Source organism: Apteryx mantelli, chromosome 1 (assembly GCF_036417845.1).
Source record: "Apteryx mantelli isolate bAptMan1 chromosome 1, bAptMan1.hap1, whole genome shotgun sequence".
NCBI lineage: Eukaryota > Metazoa > Chordata > Aves > Apterygiformes > Apterygidae > Apteryx > Apteryx mantelli.
This window is the reverse complement of record NC_089978.1, coordinates 123080089-123096419: the sequence shown is the minus strand read 5'-3', so window position 1 is coordinate 123096419 and position 16331 is coordinate 123080089.

The following is a 16331-nucleotide window of genomic DNA, read 5'->3' as shown; positions in this document are numbered from 1 at the left end:
GACACTATAAATATTGCTTATGCGTCTGCTCACATTATACTACCCTTAGGTTGGTTCCTTCTGTGTGTCACTACAGCATATACATATGTGCCAGCCAACGCCACAGGTGGCCCATGCACTGTAGATTGTGTTACTTTAAGCATCCTTCCCTTTATGATGGAGCGGCGAAGGACCCCGTGACATATCCTAGATGCCATTTGTAACCTCCATGTAAGTTTATTTTCTCATGCGGAAGCCCTAGGCCTATTGCTAAGCCTAGTTGGGATCCCGGGGGTGGTGGCGCATGATTGTAAACGGTTAGAGCATGTTGTCTGTGCTTTAGCTCAAGGCTTAAATTGGACATCTAGAGCCATTGCCTCTTTTAAATAAAGAGTTGGGAGCAGTACGGCAAGAAACACTGCAAGACCATCTAGTGATCGACTATCTCCTACTGTGTTACAACCATGGATGTCCTGACTTTGCCGGGATGTGCTGCTTTACCATCACTGAAGAATCAGCATCTACTGAGACTGATATCAGCCACTTACAGAACATTATCCAACATACCTGGCAGAATGGCGGAGATGCCTGGCTGGCTAATTGGTTTGGCTCCCTAAGGGGATGGCCGGGCCACCTCATACAAGGAGAACTCTTGTTTATCTTTCGCATTATATTATGTTATGTTTTGATTTCATTACTTTGTAAATTCCCTTGCCCTCATACCACACACCCTTCTGAAGACTGGAATGGCCTGTAACTAGCTTTCCATCGTGGGGGTGGAGTATATGGGAAAGTGCGGAAGAATGTCGAGGAGATAGGCGATGGAAGCTAGCCAGACCGTTCCGTGGGAAAAGGAGCATCAACAGGACATGTTGACCCATAGCCATGTAGCTGGGCCTATGCCAGTGTGGTGTGCACCTGGGCTTTGACTCGAGATTAGCGATGAGCTCAATGTGCCCACTGCGCATGTGTGTAGTACACAAAACCCACGTATAGTGCCCCCCGGCGTTCCTCGCCATGGACCGACGCTCAGCGGTGCCAGGGACTCTCCCGCTCCTTTATTGCCTCGATCGGGAAATCGCTGGGGAACCCCCGCTCAGACGCAGAGGTAATAAACGCTCAGCATTGACCTTAGTGTGCCTTGTGTTTGTGTATCTGTTCCTGCCGGGAGTCCAGGCATCGCCCCCGCCGGACCCTTACAGTAGCAAATACAGCACTGCATGCCGGGAATCAAGCAGCACATCATGGAGTCTGGCTGTCTAGAAATCCCTGTCTGAAGACTGGAGTCAGGCTCTCCTTTTATGTAAATCAAATAAGTTCTTCAGAGACAACTATGCATTTCTTTGTCAATCATTGCCTTTTGCCAAGTGGTAAGCTTTCATTCCACTTCTGTTCACTATCAGTCCTATGTCTTCAATTTATTCTGTATAAATTGAGATGCTGTAATTGGACTTCTCCAAGTCTCCACTGCCTTGTCTTAAAGTATCCCAAGTGTCTGACCTGTCTTCTATTAGTCTTCTGACGGACTGCAGGCATCCTGCTTGTTAGCCCATTAGGTAGCTTCTTATCTTGGTTGTAGTCTTAAGAAACCCCATCATTTCAGTTGCACAGCTCTAAAAATTAGGCTTCCCGAGTAGTGCTGCCTTGGCCCACATAAAGAGAGCAGAAGAAGGAGCTGTAGGGAAGAAGTTACCCCGGTAGCAGTCAACAGCATGAAGGAAGGAGCTTTGGTCATACCTGTTGGATGCCGAGTCCTACGAAGCCAGGCTACCAAGCAGACCAAAAAGCTGCTGACTTAGTCCGTTCAGGACTGTTTGCTGTTAGGATGTGTTGCTTCAAGAGAAGTTCCTTCAGCTCTGATGCATAAGTCAAAGCAAAGAATTACCAGAAGCTGAGGTAAAGGAAAAATATGCTAACACATCTGGAGAAAACAACTTGGAACAATAGTTATAATTGCTGTTTATAGCAGGGACTGTTTGATTTGGAAGATGATTATCTTTGCTAATTCAGGGAGAAAGACTGAAAAGATGAATAAGATAAAATAGATTGCCTTTTTGCAAAAACATCTTATTGGCATTTTCCATTGGCAACTTGTACCAATTAGGTTTTCACTGGGAAGATGAGCTTGATTTGGGGTTGCAGATGCACATCTGAATCTTCATCATATGGCAGCATATGCAGAACAGGCTGCTAGCATACAAATATTCTGATTTTCACCTGCAATATTACCTGAGGGTAGAAAGATATTCAGGATTTATAAATGCCATTTGTCCCCTGGAGAAGGGAGGTTGACTTCAATGCATTTGAAGGCACTGCAGATTAGAAATGTTTTAATCTTGCATTCCTACTGGTGAATGCACATAACTGCAATGAATATTTATCCAGGTGGATGAATGCAAGGATCAGGTTTAGCTTTAAGCTGTCATTGCCCCCAGTGAGTCACATATTTCATTGGTCGGTCTTGCTGATGTGCCATTTTCCTTCCCTAGATCATCATGGTTTCTCCAGCTGGCTGTCTGCTCTTCCCTATGTTCACTTAGTTTCTCCCAGTCGTTCATCAGGTTGCACCAAGTATACCGGCCACAGGAGCTGCAAGAGGGAACTCGTCCATCCTTTATCCTTTGTCAAGGAAGCAATCGGGGCTCTTTTTTTGAGGTCAGTAGTACTGCCAATATCTTGTATGACATGGTGGACTACGGGCAGTGCAGGAGCCTGACAAAAGGTTTAATCAAACATTTACCTGTAGGTAAATGCTCAGTAGGGCAGTGCAAGGTGCTGCCTGCCAATGCTACTGCTCATTTAACCACACTTGCATGTTGTTCAGGCAGGAAGAAGTTTTAATAAATTATAGCAGAGCAAGGAGTGTGGATTTAATGTGGTGTCATAGGACAGGACATTTTTTAACTAATTCCAGTCTTTCTGGGTCACAGTTCAACTTCTTTTCTTTGAACTCCTGTAGGGGAATTCTATCTATGCTCAGTGTTAAGGGGTTTTTTTGTGTTTTTTTTTTTCCTCTTTGACAGGACCTTGAATGTCTTCATTTTTCAAACAGAAAGGCTGATCCCATAACTCACAAGAGGAGGCTGCCTTACAGGCATGACACATAACAGCAGGGGAAACTGCTCTTTATGTGCTGGATCTGAGACCCCGAAAGTGTGACTTGCATGCTTAGTTTCCATCCTCTTAGCAAAGAAATGTGTTTCTGTACTAAGATAAAATACATTTCCCTGAATATAGCCATTATTATTTGAAGAGTAAATCCTGAAAAAGTCTGGAAGAAAGCAGATGAACCTCAGTTGTTAAAAATACAATGGGGTTTTGTGGAAAGGCTTTCCTAAGACAATAATCATACTGGCCAAAAAAATGTATCAGGGCTAAGTTGTCAGAAAATTTTCGGTATTGGTTTTTGGTGCCTGTTTTCTAGCTGCAAAACTTGCATGTGCACTTGCAAGCTTTTTCAGGCCTTGTGCATTTAAAATTAACTGAGAGTTACACAATTGTGGATTAAAGTATGCACCCACAAAATGTTTTCCTCGATTGATTCTATGTGCAAAGTACAGGGAATGCAAATGCTTGTTATGGTTCTTGGCTTGAGAGCCATAGGAGACAATTTGTCTGTGAAAGGTGATACTAGAAGTGCAATATCCAGTGTTTTTCTCTTTTCCAAAGCGAGAGTTTTTGTGCTGACATGCAAACTAGTAGCTAGAAAATAGCCCCAGCTGCATGACTCGGAGACCTCTCCATTACTAGCATCTCCAAAATGTATCACAGGAAGGACTAGGCTTGATGAGCCCCTTGTAGGTAAAGCTTGGGTGAAGGGAAGATTTGAAACAAAAACCTTTTTTTTGGATCTACCTTCCCTGGGAGGCAGGTGTCTTTCCCAGAGAGCAAGCAGGAGGCTCGTCCTGTCGAGTTTTCAATACCGAGTTGTGGTGCAGCTTGGTCCTGTTGACTGTCATTCAGTAAATTAATTTCCTGTCCCAGTGGAGCTGCCTTAAGAGATAGCTGGCAAGAAATTCCTCCTAATGGCAGGGCTCAAAGGCCCCTGTTCGTGTGAGTTTTGGTTTCCAAAGAAGCTACTACCTGGATAACGTTGGCTGGGTCAATAGCTGGACACTGTGCAATTCCTCTTGGTTGTAAAGGGTGGTAGCAGTGCCAACCCTCAGTGGTGTACCTCCTAAGTGCTCAAATGGTGTGTTAATACAGATGTTTCCAGGCCAGAAAGCCCTGGGTCACAATCTCCTGAAAAACCAAAGTGGCTGGGAGAAGCACTGGCATGGCCTGCTAGAGGGGATCGTTGTTCGCAGCCAGACCTGCACCAAGCAGGCTTCTCTATCGCAGCTGGTTACTGGTGCCGCCTTGCCACACAGGAAAGCTGTGGCAAACTTTGGACCCTCTGCTCACCAGCGAGGCCTTGTGTTTTTCACCTACCTCTTGGTTTACTGCTTTGCACATGGCATTAATAAGATTTGTCATAAAAAATACGCACATTGACCAACTGTGTTAATAATTGACTTAATGAGGGTCTAACCACCTCTAGCTGATCCCGGAGAAGTTAATTGAGGGGATTGTGTTTATAATCTGCCTTGAGAGTCCTAATCTTCTGTTCTAGCACTGCCAAGCCAAGGATTGATTGATTGATTTTGGTCTCTCGGAGAAAAATAACAACCTCCTGAGACAGACTTTGGCAGTTTCCCAAAGACAAAATATGTGATGTGGGTAATGAGGGGAAAAAAATATTGTCTCCTTCCTGGTGCTTGAATGTGGATTGCTGAATCCTGCCTCCTAGAAGATGCAAATCAGCAAATGTCCAGCTCTCAGGCACCCTCCCCATCCTATGAAAAAACTACAAAGACCATTGTTGTTAACGGAACCTTAGTCTTTCTGCAAGGAGGGTGGAGGAGGAAGTTTTTTCTGAGAATTTGGGGGGGGGGGATTGTTAAAAAACAAAACAAAACAGCTTGCCTTTTAAGGAATGATGGGAGACATGACCTTATGGAGGTCATTCTCCTCTGTGTCTGGGGACTTCCTCACCAGAGGAAATGCAATGCTACTTGAGGTAGTGCGCAAGAGGAGCATGTCAGGTGATGACGAAACATGATTCCAGTGATAGAAGAAAAAGTCACCCGCAGAGAAAGACTCCTGGAAAATGTTACTGCAACTGAAAAATGGAAAACAGCAGAAAAACATGCTGGAGAGCTTGTCAAGAGATCTGATTCCTCCCTTTTTACCTGAGCAGGATTAACTACACCTAAGTTATTTTTGGTTAATATTTTTTTAGATAATAGTGCTAAGCATAAAATCACAGAATCACAGAATGGCTGAGGTTGGAAGGGACCTCTGGAGATCATCTAGTCCAACCCCCCTGCTCAAGCAGGGTCACCTAGAGCACATTGCACAGGATTGCATCCAGGCGGGTTTTGAATATCACCAGAGAAGGAGACTCCACAACCTCTCTGGGCAACCTGTTCCAGTGCTCTGTCACCCTCACAGTGAAAAAGTTTTTCCTCATGTTCAGATGGAATTGTCTGTGTTTCAGTTTGTGCCCGTTGCCTCGCGTCCTGTCACTGGGCACCACTGAAAAGAGTCTAGTCCCATCCTCTCGACACCCTCCCTTCAGATACTTGTACACGTTGATAAGATCTCCTCTCAGCCTTCTCTTCTCCAGGCTAAACAGGCCCAGCTCTCTCAGTCTTTCCTCATAAGAGAGATGTTCCAGTCCCCTAATCATCTTAGTAGCCCTTCGCTGGACTTGCTCCAGTAGTGCCACATCCCTCTTGTACTGGGGAGCCCAGAACTGGACGCAGTACTCCAGATGTGGCCTCACCAGGGCTGAGTAGAGGGGGAGAATCACCTCCCTCGACCTGCTGGCAACACTCTTCCTGATGCAGCCCAGGATACCATTGGCCTTCTTGGCCACAAGGGCACATTGCTGCCTCATGCTTAACTTGGTGTCCACCAGCACTCCCAGGTCCTTCTCTGCAGAGCTGCTTTCCAGCAGGTCAACCCCCAGCCTGTCCTGGTGCAGGGGGTTATTCCTCCCCAGGTGCAGGACCCTGCGCTTCCCTTTGTTGAACTTCATGAGGTTCCTCTCTGCCCACCTCTCCAGTCTGTCCAGGTCTCTCTGAATGGCAGCACAGCCCTCTGGGGTATCAGCCACTCCTCCCAGTTTTGTATTGTCGGCAAACTTGCTGAGGGTGCACTCTGTCCCTTCATCCAGGTCATTGATGAAGAAGTTGAACAAGACTGGAGCCAGTACTGACCCCTGGGGGACGCCGCTAGCTACAGGCCTCCAACTAGACTCTGCGCCACTGATCACAACTCTCTGAGCTCTGCCATTCAGCCAGTTCTCAATCCACCTCACTGTCCACTCATCTAACCCACACTTCCTGAGCTTGTCTATGAGGATGTTATGGGAGACAGTGTCAAAAGCCTTGCTGAAGTCAAGGGAGACAACATCCACTGCTCTCCCCTCATCTACCCAGCCAGTCATTCCAGCATAGAAGGCTATCAGATTGGTTAAGCATGATTTCCCCTTGGTGAAGCCATGCTGACTACTCCTGATCACCTTCTTTTCCTCCACATGCTTGGAGATGGCCTCCAGGATGAGCTGCTCCATCACCTTTCCAGGGATGCAGGTGAGGCTGACTGGCCTGTAGTTCCCTGGGTCCTCCTTCTTGCCCTTTTTGAAGACTGGGGTGACACTGGCTTCCTTGCAGTCTTCAGGCACCTCCCCTGTTCTCCATGACCTTTCAAAGATGATGGAGAGTGGCCTAGCAATAACATCCACCAGCTCCCTCAGCACTCGTAGGTGCATCCCATCAGGGCCCATGGATTTGTTGGTGTCAAGTTTGCTTGAATGATCTCTGACCCGATCCTCCTCCACCAAGGGAAAATCTTCCTTCCTCCAGACTTTCTCTCTTGCCTCCAGGGTCTGGGATTCCTGAGGGCTGGCCTGAGCAGTAAAGACTGAAGCAAAGAAGGCATTCAGTAACTCTGCCTTCTCTGCATCCTTCGTCACCAGGGCACCCACCCCATTCAGCAAAGGGCCCCCATTTTCCCTAGTCTTCCTCTTGCTACTGATGTATTTGAAGAAGCCCTTCTTGCTGTCCTTGACATCTCTTGCCAGATTTAATTCCAGATGGGCCTTAGCCTTCCTCGTCGCATCCCTGCATACTCTGACAACGTTCCTATATTCCTCCCAAGTGGCCTGTCCCCCTTTCCACTTTCTGTATACTTCCTTCTTCTGGTTGAGTTTTGCCAGGAGCTCCTTGCTCATCCTTGCAGGTCTCCTACCTCCTTTGCTTGACTTCCTACTCATAGGGATGCACCACTCTTGAGCCTGGAGGAAGTGATGTTTGAATATTAACCAGCTCTCTTGGACACGCCTTCCTTCTAGGGCAAAATAACTAGTGCACTTGCTCTGTTCCATATTGCCCACAATTTATTTTGAAATAACAGATTACTTCCCTAAAGAAATACTAGTTATTTCCTGTGGGCAACTGGTGTGTGATGTAGATGCCAGTCCCATAAAGCTGGACATGTACTTCTGTTCAGGAAAAACAGGCAATCTTCCCTTGGATTCAGGAAATACATTTATTGCACCCAGTATTTTAAAACACAGGCACCGTTCACATGGGTATAACTAAACATTTCTTCTGGATGAATGGCCCACACCCATAGACTGTTTCTTTCCCTTTATGTTTCATAAGTGGGTTACTAAGTGTTTCTATTGTTCAAGGCATTAAACCATATATGAATTTTTTTTTGAACTTACAGTTCTTTCACCATCTACCTTCCCCTCTTCAGCTCGCTTCAGGGGAATCGGAGTCTGTGCAAAGCAGGAAGCCTGCCAGGGAAGTCCAATATCTGAGGGTGATATGAGATTACAGGCCAAATCTAATAAGGATAGATTAGTTTTATTTCCCATTTAGCCATGAGCTCAGCTGGTAGAACAAGATATTAAATCAGACTTCTAAAATTGTACTTATGTTCAGAACAGCTGGTGAGCTTCGCTGATCCCCAGCCCTGGTACTTTTCCTTGCATCCTGAATGACCATACCCAAGCCTGTCCAAAAGCACTGCAAGCCAAATGCATCTCTGGTGCATTCATTTAAATCAATGAAATGAACCCAAAATGATTCTGATCCAGTCCTCCTGCACACAGAACTGTGGGGCTTCCAAACTTGTTATTTCGTGCAACACTGTGCTGGGCTTTTTCTTCCTTCCTGACAAGCTCTGTGCCTTAACATCTGTTACAGAAATACACCATGTGAGTCAGTCCAATTTAAAGGGGAGAAGGGGTGGCTGGTGATGGCTGCAGCTGCCCTAGCATGTGTGATGTTTCCTGCTTCAGCTGCTGTGTGGCTGAGCAGGAAGTAGGGCAGGGAAATGTCCTCCAGAGAGTCTGATGCACAACAAGCCAACTTAGTTCAGTTTGGTAACGAGAGATTTTTTTCCTCATTTGCAATTAAAATGTCAGATAACGTTAGAAGTATTTGATTTGTGCTCAGTCACAGCGCAGTTCTCCCGCTTACTGATTTTAAGGAAGGTCTTGCAAGATGCTTCTTTTTATAATCCAATTACAGTAACAGGCTGAAATTAATTTACTGAATCATTGATTTTTCCAAGGGGCAGAAGGTGGCTCCAGCCTTTTGGGAATAAGACTTGGGGAACAGGAGCAGCTTCCTTTGCCTGCACAGTGATGCTCTTTTTAGGGCTCATAATCTGGATGTATCCAGGTGCTACCCCTCGATGTGGGCAGCCCTCTGACAGGGCCCATAAACCCACTGAGCTGCCGCATATTCATTTCTGAAATGGAGACAATCATCATGCAAAATAGAATATAACTGCTTTGGTACAGGTCTCAGATGACTTCATTGCCATTAGCAATATTTTTAAGCTTAATCAGTTGTGCAGAAGATAAAGCATGACCTCATTTTAGATGGGAGGAAGAGTGGCATTCAATTATCTGCTGAAGGTGTGTCAGTATGTCACCAACATGCTCCCAGGCATGAGTGAATCATACGTCAGTGACAGAGATGGAAATAGTATCTAGGACACAGGGTTAAACTAGGAGGAGGATAGGGGTGGAGGGGATGAGTAGCAATGTCCACTTGATTCACAACCAAAACTCCAGGCCGAATGGCGCTCAGGAACGATTTTCGCTACGTGATTCTTCCTCCCTCCTCTTCGAACAACGAACGTGTGACCAGTAACTAGTTAGTGTCATCATGTTAGTGTGTTAAATTGTCACTAGTTAGTGTATAGTGGTGAACTGAAACAAGGAGAAGCAGTACAGGCCCTTCTAGTATTGTTTCAGGAGTTGACTCAAATGTTAGAAATTGAGCATTTATTTTGCGTGTGTAGTTACTCTCACCTCTCCTCCCCTCCCCATAAAGCTAGAAATCCTTGTTAATTTTAGTGGCAGTTGAAATTTTAGGAGCTGATACTGAATGACGACAGAAGTTTTACCCATTCAAAGCTATCTTTAACTCCCAGTCCTCTGCTTGCTCTATTTGGCCAGCAAGCCCTCCTGAAGGAGATGTGTGCAGTGCACATTGCTGCACTAATACATCCTCACGGCTTCCTAGGGTAACTTTGTGTTATACCTTCTATCATGGCACAGTGGAGTGAACCATAAGGATCCAGATGTAAAGTATTTAAATGTTACTCTGATTATTGTCTGAGAAAAGCATTACGCAAAAATATCTGAGAAGTTTCCTATTCTGTTTCATATTCTTGCTGCTCTCGTGCTGGATTTATCCCATCTAATTGTAGGCTGTTAACTGCATTTAGACACACAGGAATGAACTTGTCTTATGCTCCCCTTGTACAAGGCCTACTCGGGTCAGAAGTGCCTTCTGGAGATGACTCCCTCTTTCCAGAGCCTGGCAAGGTGCCTGCTCTGCCAGGCTCCAAACCAACGCACCCTCGGGACTCCACGCTCAGGCTCTACTGAGGTATAGTTTCTTTTCTGAAGAGTCAGGCTCAACATGAAAAATAATCTCTGTTTTGCCTTTTTCCTTTTGTACTTCACTGCCATTTCTAAAAAAACCTCATGCAATTAGGATGTAGTGGACAATTAAATCGATGATGGATGTGATGGGAGAGATATCTCACTTCTCTGTGATTACTTCTGACATGCTGATAGCACAAGAGGCATTTACAGGGCTACAAACATACTGCATGTAAACAAACACATGAATGGTGATGCTTTCAATGTATTCTGTCAAAAATTTTTTCCAAGTTATGGTTCTCAAAGTCATTGTAACTTGGCCTTTTATTGCTGTAAATTATTTGATTCTTTATAATGAAAAAGCAGCTACTGCCTTCAAATTGTCACTCTTACTGTATCTGAAATTAAGTTTCACACCTTTAATCTTTTCTATTTGATATATTTCTTGAGTGGTGAATTCTAACTACTCTGCTGGGTTTAGTTTTGGCCAGGCTACTGTGTGTCTGTGAGATGGCATTTACATACATCAGTATGGAGGAACTGAAATTAATCCAGGAACAAAATCCATTAGGGATGGTCTGTACAGTAAAATGAGCTGTAGCACCCATCTAAGTTTGAAGTTGAACTCAAGCTTTTTGTTTCTGATGGAGCAGCCTGTTGCTTGTTTTGATAACTCCCTCTTCATGTGGAGTTCAAAGTAAAGCTGCACCAGCTGTGGCTGAGAAAAGCCTGTTCTCAAGCAGAGTCCCGGTCTCTCTTGCTGGTGTCATTCATGGAAGCTGCTCCGAGTGTTGCCTCCACAGCTGCTGCCAAAGTGACCAGGAGATGGCATTGCCCTTCTGGGAGTCATCAGTGGGAACTCAAGCTACAGCATCTGTGGATTTTGTGCTCTAACACAAGCAGATGCTTCGTAACACTGACAGTGGGTAACTTTTTCCTAACAAACACCTCTTTAAAGCTATGGGTGCCATTACATTTTGTTACTCAATTCCTCATCTAGTCAGATGTGTTTTCTTACAAAATGTGAAGGAGGAGATGTACAAGCAATGGGACTTAGCGGGTGCTGGGCTGGGGGAAGAGCAACCAGTGGGCAGGGCTGGTCTCATGTACAGCTTACATTTCATTTTGAAAATAATAGCTCTGTGTAGTCTTTCATTTGTTGGAAATGTCTGGCTGGCTTTCACAGAGTGGTTTTTCATTGGTGTGTAGTTGTTTGGTTATTTTGCTTCACATTGGTTTTGCTTTGTTTTGTTGGTTGATTTTTTTTTTTAATCTCTGTGCTTTTCCCGTAGCTTGTGCTTTGCCAAGCAATGTTGAACAGTTTACACTGACTGTGGCTATCACTGATCAGAAATGGCATTAACTGGGAGTTGGTGGCTCACTGGGACCTGTGGTTAGAATGTCAGAGAAGACAAGGAAGTCAATTATCTTCAGTTTATCCCCAAACTTATTCTGCCTTTCTCTGAAACATGAACTGTTAATTAGGCCTTCTAACTAGAAACAGCAGTGCTCATTTTTGTAGCCCCCTATACCTGTATCCAGGTATTTGTCACAGAAATGGAAAGCCAGAAATGTGCATGCAGAGAAACTTGGCACTGGAAGAGACTTCCCTGGGGTCATCGAGCTTACCCAAAAGGCCTTATCTGAAGGGCTCTGTAAACGCCAAATGGTCCTGAAGGGATTTTTCCACAGACAGCAGGAGGTGAGGACCAAAGGGCTGTGCTCCTTGCCTGTCCATTCAGTTTGACTCACAGCCTTAGGCAGGGCAATTTAAAGGTGAGTTGCCAACTTCTGAAATGAAGAAAGCAATATTTACCAGTGGGATGAGCAAAAGGTGTAATTAAAGAGCTGTCATCTGGTTAGATTTTGCCCCAAAATGTCTGCAGGACATCATGGCAAATGAAATGTTTGTAGAAGAGGTTGTCTTTAACTCTGCTGGACTGGGAAAGGCCAAGGGGCTTGCGAAGGCAGGATGAGCAGCCCCGGAGCCAGCACAGACTGCGTGCCAAGGCAGGGAGGTGATTGCGGCCAAGCTGCCCTTAATTTTCATCCCTTCTCCAAGCCATCAGTGAGGGAGGAGGCATGAAAAGTCTGTTCAAATCTTTAAACATGTTCCAGCTGGAAAAACTGCTATTGAAAACGGAGTGCATATGTCTCCCCACGCTGCTTAAACACCCCAGCTGAAGCCAGGGCTGCGTTATGTCAAACCCTGTGCGTGTATGCATACACAGAGCCACAAGAGAGGAGGAGGAGAAAGGGGAAAGCAAGCATGGAAGAAGGAAACGGTGAGAAATCCCCTTTCCTCTCCTTCCCCATCCAGGAGAAACAGTGCTACAAGCTGCAAGTGTTAAGAGCGGGAAGAGGAGTGTGAGGAAGCTGAAGGTCACTGGAAAAAAACAGGTGGGGACCTGGAAAGCAGACTACGCTGCCTGTCCCCTAGATAACGCTCCCTCCCCTGCTTGTGTGGCTGCGGTGCCAGAAGGCACTTTGCCAAAAGTTGCCTGGTGGCAATAGAGTCATTAGTGCAATTTTCAAAGAAGTTCGAAAACAAAACACAATGACAAAGTTGGAGTATTTGTGCTAAGTGTCAAGTGAACCTGAAAGGTTAGTCTCCTGTTTAATGAAATTCCTGCTTCAAAGTCTCCACTTCTCCACTGGGGAGTAGCACTTTCTTTAAGCAATGTTTAGAGGACACTAGTCTGCAAGGGTAATCATCCTTGCCTCTGGCAGGAATAGCTCACGTGCCAGCGTTTCTGAAAGGGTTCTCTTTGTGAGTAACTGAATTTGTCTCTGGAGTTCAAATTTTCTTTTTCTGTGGGACTGACTGCAGCTCTGTTTCCTCCTTAGATGCAGCTTACTGTAATTGAGCTAGAAGAATTGTGCTGCAATTGAGGTTATAGCGAACATGACGCATAATAGAGGTGATTGCCACGGAAAGAGTCATTTGTAGCATTCGAAACGCCTGCTCCAGCAGTGACCGAATCTGCAGAAAAGAATTAAAGGACCCTCACTGCCACCTTCCCCTCACCTCACCCACAGGAAAAGCTATAATGTCATGAGGCAGCGGAGGTGGCCAGTGTGCGCTGTCAGGGCTGTTCCCAGGGATCCTCGGAGCCATGTGTGGTTCCCGTGGTGCTGCCTCTGAAGGGATGCTGTGACCCACGAGCACCAGCCAGCCAGGTCTGTCCTGTCCAAATATCCTCGAACAACCCTGGCAGAGAAACATTTCCTTTAAAATCTCCCAGCCTTGCAGTGCTTCTGTATGCAATGTGGTGTGTAGGTCTCTCTAGAAAGGCATATGTAGTGCGATGGGAAAACCTGTGCACCATGACTCCAAGACAAACAACCCTGTGGCTGCCCCACCAAAGAAAAGCTCATTACAGGTACATCCTCCATCGTGTTATCTATGAGGTCTGTCACCCCCGGGGAGCTGTCAGTGCCTCCTCTCACCCAAGATGTCCCTAACCTGCAATCTGGTGTGTAATAGCTCACAAGAGCGCCTACTGAGATGTCTGTAAGTAACTTTTCAGGAGGGAGGGGAAAAAAAAATGCTCTCAAAACAATTTGTATTGCTGTGAGCAGGAATTCATGTCTACTCCAAGAAGTAACAGCTCCCTGCTGGTAGACTGAGGTAAGTGATATGTCTCAGAAGTAATTTTTGCTGCCTTGTGCATATTGTTGTGCCATGCAAATCAATAGTAGGGTGAATGACTATTTCAGAATTGGGCTTAAAGTAGGAATTGGGGCAAAGCACAGTCCTGAAATGAACAAAAATCCCTCCAGATGGAAGTTTTCTTTCTTTTCTTTCTTTCTTCACCAGGCTCAGCAACAATGCTGAGTGGCTGTGTTCAGACAAGAAAATGTGACATGGCAGCAGTATATTGTCAGGATGCTATTTTAGAGAGGGAAACAAATTCTAAGGGCAAGACATAATGATCCAATAACTCAGAGGAGCTGTTCAGGGATTTGTCTGTGGCTATTGAATAAACCACATGGTGCTTGTGCTGTCTTGTCAAATTGTGATGTATGTTTGAGATCAATAAAATGGCTCACCTGAGATCTTTTTTTCCCTGCATGTTGCACAAAATGCATTTTCTCATAGTAACTACAAATCTTGCAGGAACTGATCAGCAGAAGAAGCAAAGATAACTCCAGTCATGACTGAAAGTCCTAATTTCAGATTTAAGTCCAATTTTCTTGGGCTCTAGTCCCTGAAAATAGTCCCCAGTTTCTTTGTGGTTTCTTCTCTGAACTGGAAACCAGAACATATATCTTTAACACTTTTGCTCTTTTCTGTGGCTGGCAAATACAATGACTTGAATATTCAACCAAAAGATTGCACATGTACAAATTAGGGAAGTGGTATAGATGTTGCTTACATCTGGTATTATATAAAATAGGGAAATAACCAGTGAGTTTGTTCTTTCTTTCTTTTTTTTTTTTTTGTTCAGGCTCTGTGACTTGCTGCAGCTGTGGGGATCCCCATGGTCAGTCAAAATCAGATAGTCAGGAAGGAAATGGAAAGCTGCTGGGAAGAAAACTCCTGGTGGTGGCTAGCCATTTCTGTATGCCTTGCCTGAGCAAAGGAGAGGGGTGCTGTAAAAGGATGGGGGCTGACAAAGGCAGTCAGGCCCCTTGAACTGCTTTCCAGAAGGAAGCTTCAGGACCGGACCACACTCAGGTGGACCAGGCACCAGAGTGATGGCACCATTGATGGAGAAAGGTATCCATTCAAGGGACTGTGATTTTGGTCATCCAGATCGCTCACTTTCTCTGTTTGAACAAATTCTACTCTGAAAGACAGGCTGTAATCAGCTCTCTCTTAAAGTCGAAGGGTGCCTCGTCCACAGGCTCCGGGGAAGGATGACAACAGGAATGACCAGATCCCTGCTCAACTGGGTTTCTGAAGACCAAGCCTGGCATCCAAAAAAGCCATCAGATAATGTACTTACAAGCTGTGTACACGAGGTGTCCTGACCTACTCTTTTGTCATGGTTTGGGGGAAAGAAATGTGATAGGCAAAAGCTCAAATCTATTTCCTTTCCCAAAAGCCACTAACAGCCGGCCCAGTTTGCTCTGTGATGGCCCTGCACCACACACAAGAAACAAAGAGGGATACGCCAAGTTTCCCACTAGAGGACTGCTGCCGCACAGATGAAGCGTGCATCTTCCATGGCAAATGCTGGACTCATGCTCACGTGTCCAGGGCACCGGCCGTCTTTGAGAGTGTGCATGGAGCACCTCCATGCAATGGGCCGACGGCAAAGCATCATAACGTCTGCGCGGTGCAGGGTAGCAATGGTGAATGTTTCAGTACAGGACTGACCTCTTTCCAGCAGAAGATAAGCTTTGTCTTTTGCATGCTCTAAGACTACTATGGTTAAAACTTTAGTACAGACCAAAATCATACCTCTGACCTTCTGAGGCAGAACATTGAGTTTGTTTTTTCCATGATAAACACTTTTTTTTTTTACATGCTGATGTGTTCACTAAACAGTATTAATGATGAGAAAGCAGATCAGATGAGTGTTACCTGAGGAGATGTTGCTCTTACTAAAGATATTCCTTCTCGCTTTTGCTTCTGGGATCTGTTTCTGAGTGTTACTGAAGCATGAATATGTGCTTGTGCCTGTATTTGAACAAGTGGTAAAGTCTGTGGAAATGGGAAGCAGGGAAGAAAGCAGTAAATAAAGCCAGGCTGTATGGAACGCTTCCAGGAACCTGAAATACTGCCCAAACCCTGTCTCTAATGAGATGCTTTGCTGACAGGTGCATGCCTAGTTTATGGAAATACAAAATGCTTCCAGGACAATCTGGAAGGATTTATAACTGACCTGCAATAAGGCAGGTCCAGAGACTGACAGACGCTTCTGCTTGAGGGTGCCACCAACACCAAAGCCACCAGCTGAACTGGGTTGAGGTGTAGCGGGTGGATCACATGGAGTGACATTGTCATGTGCAATCCTATAATTCCTCATCCTGCAGAAAATAATTAATGTTCCCCTTCTCCACAAAGTGGTGAATTTGGAAAACTCTCAGTGAACTCTGTTTTAATTTAGGGAGATTATTTTTGATATTTTGTCATTTCTTTTAAAAGCCAGTAAGTGTAGAGAAGTTGGAAACTGTATCTTTAAGCTATTTTGGAATAACATGTGAAGGAAATGAAGCAGAGGGTAAAAAAGCCACCCTTCTTGTATGCTATGTGCCATGTATTCAAGTTTAAACACCTATCTACCTGGCTTTCAAGAAGAGAGAGTTTAACCCACTAAACTGTTTACTCTGAGTTTATCCATAAAGGCAAGAAAAAAAAAATTGGTATTGAACATGGGCTTAGAGTATAGACAGTGTTTTCAGCATGAAAGTTTCACAAGATGTACTAATTTTATCGCTCTGG